At 37.4% G+C, this 6,304-nt stretch overlaps 1 pseudogene; it reads left to right on the forward strand.

The window, feature by feature from the left end:
* The first annotated feature begins 1,089 nt into the window (after positions 1–1,089).
* LOC101138375 (ubiquitin-ribosomal protein eS31 fusion protein-like) lies at positions 1,090–1,540 on the forward strand (annotated as a pseudogene).
* The last annotated feature ends 4,764 nt before the right edge of the window (positions 1,541–6,304 follow it).

The following is a 6,304-nucleotide window of genomic DNA, read 5'->3' on the forward strand; positions in this document are numbered from 1 at the left end:
GCTTACAAGCAGATTCTAGAACCACAGATGTAGGTACAGAATCACAGATCTGCCACTTACCAGCAGAGTGCCATGGACAAGTTCAATTATTCCATAGCTTACCTGTAAAATGAGTGTATTAGGAGGTTTATATGAGATCAATTTCTTAACCCAGTACCTGGCTCATAGTAAGTGCCTAATAAATGTTTTGCAGTTGACCTTCATCATTAGTGGATTCTGTATTTGCAAATTCATGTACTTGATACAATTAATTTGTAATATCAAAATTAATATTCATGGTGCTTTCCCAGTTGTTGGTCAACATTCCCAGAATAGTGAAACATCTGAATGACCCAATGTGCACATTCTCAGTGGAGGTCAAACAAGGAAACACGGCCTTCCTATTCAGCTATCACAGACGCTGAAGTGCTATTTAGTGTTACTGAGCACAAAAAAGCTGTCATGTCCATTACAAAGAAAATACAGGTATTACATATACTTCATTTAGGCCTGGGATATAGTGCTGATGGCTATGAGTTCAATGTTAATGAATCAACAATATATATTAATATTAAATAGATATCTTTAAACAGAACTCTAAGACACATAAAGCCAAGATTATGTATCAATCAGTTGATGTCCAGAGACTCACATATTTCCCATTAATTCAGTATTCACTAATTCAGTACTTGTGGTAACTTTATAGAACATAACTACCAAGAATAATGAGAATCAACTGTATATTCTTTTTCAACTCTAAAATGAAGATTAGTAACTCCTGTTCACACAGCTGTCATGGTGATATTTATTTGTCAGGAAGTTTTATAAATGTGACATTTCCCATCTGGCTTATCACACTGGCTTCCTAACATGTCTTTCTTGACTCTTTCTCCTCCAGCATAATGGAGCTAATGTATACCTTTTATCAACCCAAAAGATTCCCATTGGCAGCCCAGGCGGTGGGAAAAAATATGGGCTTTGGAGGTACACTCATCTGGGATCCAATCCCCGTCTTTCTACTTAGCAATGATAATGACTTCGGGCAAGTTAGTCTTGAAACTTCAGTCTTCAATTTTCCTAGCCATCTACTGTGACAGAACGGACACCAAAATGCAGATTTTTGTTAAAACCCTCACAGAGAAGACCATCACTTTGGAGACTGAACTCTTGCATACAGTAGGCCAAGATTCAGGATAAGGAAGAAATGCCTGCTGACTAGCAAAAATTGACCTTCACTGGCAAACAACTAGAAGATGGACATCCTCCGTCTGACCACGAAATTCAAAAGGGGTACACTCTCTATCTTATTTTGAAGTTTTGTGGTGGTGCTAAAGAAGAAGTTTTATACAAGTCTCAAGAAGAATAAGCATAAGAGAAAGAGGGTGACACTGGCTATCTTGAAATACTGTACAGTGAATGAGAATGACAAAAACTAGTCACCTTCATTGGAAGTGTCCTTCAGATGAATGTGGTGCTAGAGTTTTTAATGGCCAGCCACTTTGACAGATATTACTGTGGCAAATGTTTTCTGACCTACTATTTCAACAAACCAGAGAAGGATGGAGGGAGGGAGGGAGGGAGGGAGGAAGGAAAGAAGGAAGGAAGGAAGGAGGGAAGGAAGGAAGGAAGGAATTCCATTCTTACATGTAATACTTTCCTCTGCCTAAATGATAAAATACAAACTTAATCATTTAAACTGACCATAATATGCCCATCCAGACACCACTCACTCTATCAGCTAGGGTGCAATATGCACAGGCTCCCTCCTCTGATGGCTGCAGAGCAGAGTGGAATCTGGGGAGGGAGGGAGGAAGGCAGGAAAAAAGGAAGGAAGGAAGGAAGGAAGGGAGGGAGGGAGGGAGGGAGGGATGGATGGATGGATTCCATTTTTACATGTAATACTTTTTTCTGCCTAAATGATAAAATACAAACCTGATCATTTAAACTGATAATAATATGGCTCCAGCTTACCTATCACACTACTTCCTTATATAAATCCCTGACATCCTTATATAATCTTCTCACTGGGCCCCAGGCACATGTTCTTCCCTCCTGCATTTAGTGTTCACTTCCTCCCGTCTTATATGCAATTCTGTTTCCTCTTTATACTGTCTAAATTCTTCCCACCTTTCAAGGTCCAGTTAGAGTCCTACTTCCTCCATGAAGGCTTTCCAGTTACATCAGTATACTATTGTCAATAGACATAGAAAGACTGAGGCAAAGACCAGGAAGGGAATCTCTAGATCTATGAAAAGAGCAAGACAGCACAAAAAAAGAAAAGAAAAACCTACCTCCGTTAAATTTTTCAGTAAACCTATGTCTTACTCCCCAGCTTGGCTATTCATTTTTTATTAGTTTCACCCATGGTCTGCTCCCCAAATTTTATGTGTTGAATTTATTTATTCTGATTACAAAATAATCTGAACACTTTCTGTGTACTCAACCTCTGCCCCTATTCTCAAAATCTCCATTCTCTGGTCTACTCACTAGGCTAAAATCTGACTTTCCCAGTCCAATATTAGCAGTTTACATAGAACTAGAAATGTAGCCCACATATGGCTCATATGGTGTCACCAAATCATATGGGAAACTTCATAAGCATAAGCCCTACCTTACCAACTAGATATAAATTATTTGTTGGTAGCTCTTTATGTCTCCCACAGTTTTTAGACAGTGTAATGATAATAATGATATTAATAATAGAATAGAAAGCATTCATCAAGTGCTTGCTATGTCTCAGACACCATGCCAAGAACTTTACAAACATTACATATTTAATTTCCACAAAAAAAGTTTACAATGTATCTCTGTTTTATACATGAGATAAGAAAACAAAAGCCCAAGAAAAACAATGCTGATAAGATATCTAGTTAATAAACATTTGCAATGAATTTAAAAAGAAACAATTCTATTTTTTTCTTTCAGATTCTCAAAGACAATCTATGCAACTCTGTAACTTGTTAGCTCCTTTTTTCAATAAGTTTATAAAATTGTCAGACTGCAAAAAATAAGGCCATTTATTTCACCTAGAAACTTCAAATTTTCTGAAACGGGAAAATTTATAGAAACTTCCTAAGCCACAAAATATAAGAAAAAATAAGTCTCTAGCCATATAGGGATCTTCACAAATCTTGCACGTGTTGTTTAAGGCTCCATGACTATAGTAAGAGGTTTTTTTTGATATTGTATAGGAAGAAAGCAAGTTTATAAGAAAGTATATTCTCTTTTTCTAGCTAATAATAGCCTTCTTACTGTTGACCAAAAAAGTTAGTTTATGGACCTGTACTTTACCTCACATAAATATTGCACAAACTAACACTATAACAATATGACACTAGAGAGAAACATTGGAAAAATATGCAACACTTCATCAGGTTGATGTTTTGGCAAAGATAGCCAAGATATCTGATAAGAAAGAGATACCTTTTAGCCATGAAAATTCAATCTTATCTGTGAAGCCAGCTAACTCCTTTCCCCAACTGAATTGGACTGCCTGCCTACCTACAACACATATATCCTTGGCAAAACATAGCTTTCTTATGTTTGAGAAATACCATTCTTTTTGGCCTATCATAAAGTTTGGGGAAATTGAGGGGTGGAGGACACCGTTAGAGCTCACCAGTTCAATTATATCAACATAGTGACCATCACTGGCCTACAATAATACTGGCTTTGCATTGGTGTTGATTTTATAGTGTTTTTTCTTACCGAGGCCCAAAGGGCTATTGTTAACATATGATTTCACTTACAATAAAGATTTCTTCCAGGTACTTCTAGAGATAGTGCCAGTAAATCCTATAAAATCTCACTACCAAGTTATTATGAAAGTTAGAAAGACTAACAAAAGAAGTTCCAAAATAAAAGGTGAATAGCAATTTCAGGGGATGCGTGGTCCTGGCCTACCTCACCGTACCAGTGCACTCTCCTTCCAGAATGTAAGATACACGTGCTTAATATTCAGGTTGTTGCTGAAAACACTGAGTCATATTTGGAGGCATGAGCTCAGACCTGACCTAGAATATAATTGTAACTCCCCTCATACTCAGGAGAAGAGAATATGGGTAAAATATGAAGAAAGTCATATCAACAAAAACTCATCTAAATTTTATCCTCTAAGTCCTCACCAAGTCAAAACTCATCATGTCAGTTTACTAGATACATTTAAAATCCAATTTCAGATATAGCATCAGCAATGCACAGTGGTGCCCCAGTAATCTTAGTACTTAAGGATAAGTAAGCTATACTTCGGCTTCTCCTCTCTGAACAAATCTGTGTTTATAATAAGCATACCAAATCTGCCCCAGCAGAGCAACCCAGTATTTCAATCATCTTCCCAATGTGTGTAACAGCAATGGGAACAACCAGTAGTCAACTAGATTTTGTCATAAAGAGACGAAGAGATCCAATGACTATGCCACCATTTGCTTATGTCTATAGCCTACATTTCCTGACTGCAAACGAAAAACATCTACTTCTTCAGGGTGGCAATGAGCTAGTTAGTAATGGCAGAAGTATGTAACAAGTATTTCTTACAATAATAAGAATAAATATTTCAAAGAGAAAGAAATTATATAGATTGTAGGGTTGGCATCAGTGGGTTAAATTTCTACCAGATTTAGAAAGAGTTTTCATGCATGTTACTTCAAATTCAGAATTGTCATTTATTTCAAAGAACTTCTCCAATTGCTGTGTTATTACTAGAATGACCCACTCTTTACAGCTTTCCTGGGACAGTCTTGATTTTAACACTGAAAGTCTCTCAAGCTGGGCCTCCAATTAGGGTGAGAAACTTAACCCAATTTTCCTGGAATTGTGTCCATTTTAAAATTGAAAGTTCCCATCTCCCAGAAATCTCTTCAGTCCATGGAAAACCAGGATGGTTGGTCACCTTAGTTGTCACACAGAGAAAATACAAATACGTTATAGGCCTTCATTTTGTCTATCTTGAAAATCGGAACTTCACTGGTAGACTTACACACATACATAAGTAATAATAGTACTACACAGACATAGAACACTCAATAAATACACTAATATTCATTTCGTGGTGTAATCCTGACAATAAGCTTATCAAGAAGATGAACAATATATTTTCCTCTTTTTGCAGATGAGAAAACTTGGGGGCAAAAGGTTAAGTAACTTTCTAAAAGTCAACTTTTTAATTAGAACATAAGCTACACTTCTATAACAGAGACCAAACAATACTGTGACTTAAAAATAACATAATTCTATTGTCTCTTAATTAACAGTATAGAGATAGGCAGGTGGGCTAGGACAGTGAGTAGCTCTGTTCCATGTGATCATTCAGGGACCCAGGTTCCTTCCATTTTGCTCCACCATCCTCGACATTTCAGTCCTTATCCACTTGGTGCGAGCTAACTCTCCAGTGCCACATCAGTGTTCCCAACCATAAACCAAGTAAAGATCAGTGGGGAAGGGATAGCAATTTTCTTTAAGGAGGTATAATGATAATTCATATATCACATCCACTCACATTTCGTTTAAGAGAACTCACTGACTTGTCAACGCTAGATTCAAGGGGTGGAAAACATGGTCTCAACCCGGACAGTCAAGTGTCCCATTCCATTTTCAAAAGAAGGAAGGGGAAATGATTACTTAGGGACAATTGGTTGTCTCCCATGATTAAATAGCTGGGGTTTGGCATTGCGGAGATTAGAACCCAAGTCCATCTGATTCTAAAAACCACATTTCTTCCCTCATGCCTTGCCACCTCTAGACCTAATTTGGTGGGAAGGGGCTGAGGTCAGGAAATACGTCAACCAATCAAAGTGCTTCTCAGAGCTTATCAAAAGAAAAATAAGTCATTCTGAGCACCTAGAAACCATCTCGCCTTCCAACTTATCCTGAAAAGGGCTTAAACAAACTATATCCTTTCACTTAAAATCTGACAGAGCTGTGCCTCCTGAGTGCGAAGTGAAACCCAAGGGCTGTCAGTTTTAAAGTGTGATGTTTATTCAAAGATGTGAGAAGCAGAGAGCACATAGGGTCTGCCAAAGAAATAGCAAAATACTATGGATCGTTTCTCTAGCGAAGTCACTGAAGAACAAGAGGGCGGTGGGCAAACCTACGTGTGTACCCATGAAACAAAGCCAATCAATACCATTAAAACATTGCACTCCATAAATATTCACAATTATCATTTGACAATATAAATAAACAAATAAATAAAAAGGGAGCCACTTAGGATTTTGCTTCTGCTGGCAACGTTACCTGGAAAGAACATTCCTGATTAGAAAGTGGTTTAGGTTACTTTTTAGTTTTTTCAGTTGCTTTTGAAGGTAACATGAGCCTCAAGATGGTATTT

The sequence above is a fragment of the Gorilla gorilla genome, chromosome 13 (assembly GCF_029281585.2).
Source record: "Gorilla gorilla gorilla isolate KB3781 chromosome 13, NHGRI_mGorGor1-v2.1_pri, whole genome shotgun sequence".
Classification (NCBI taxonomy): Eukaryota; Metazoa; Chordata; class Mammalia; order Primates; family Hominidae; genus Gorilla; species Gorilla gorilla.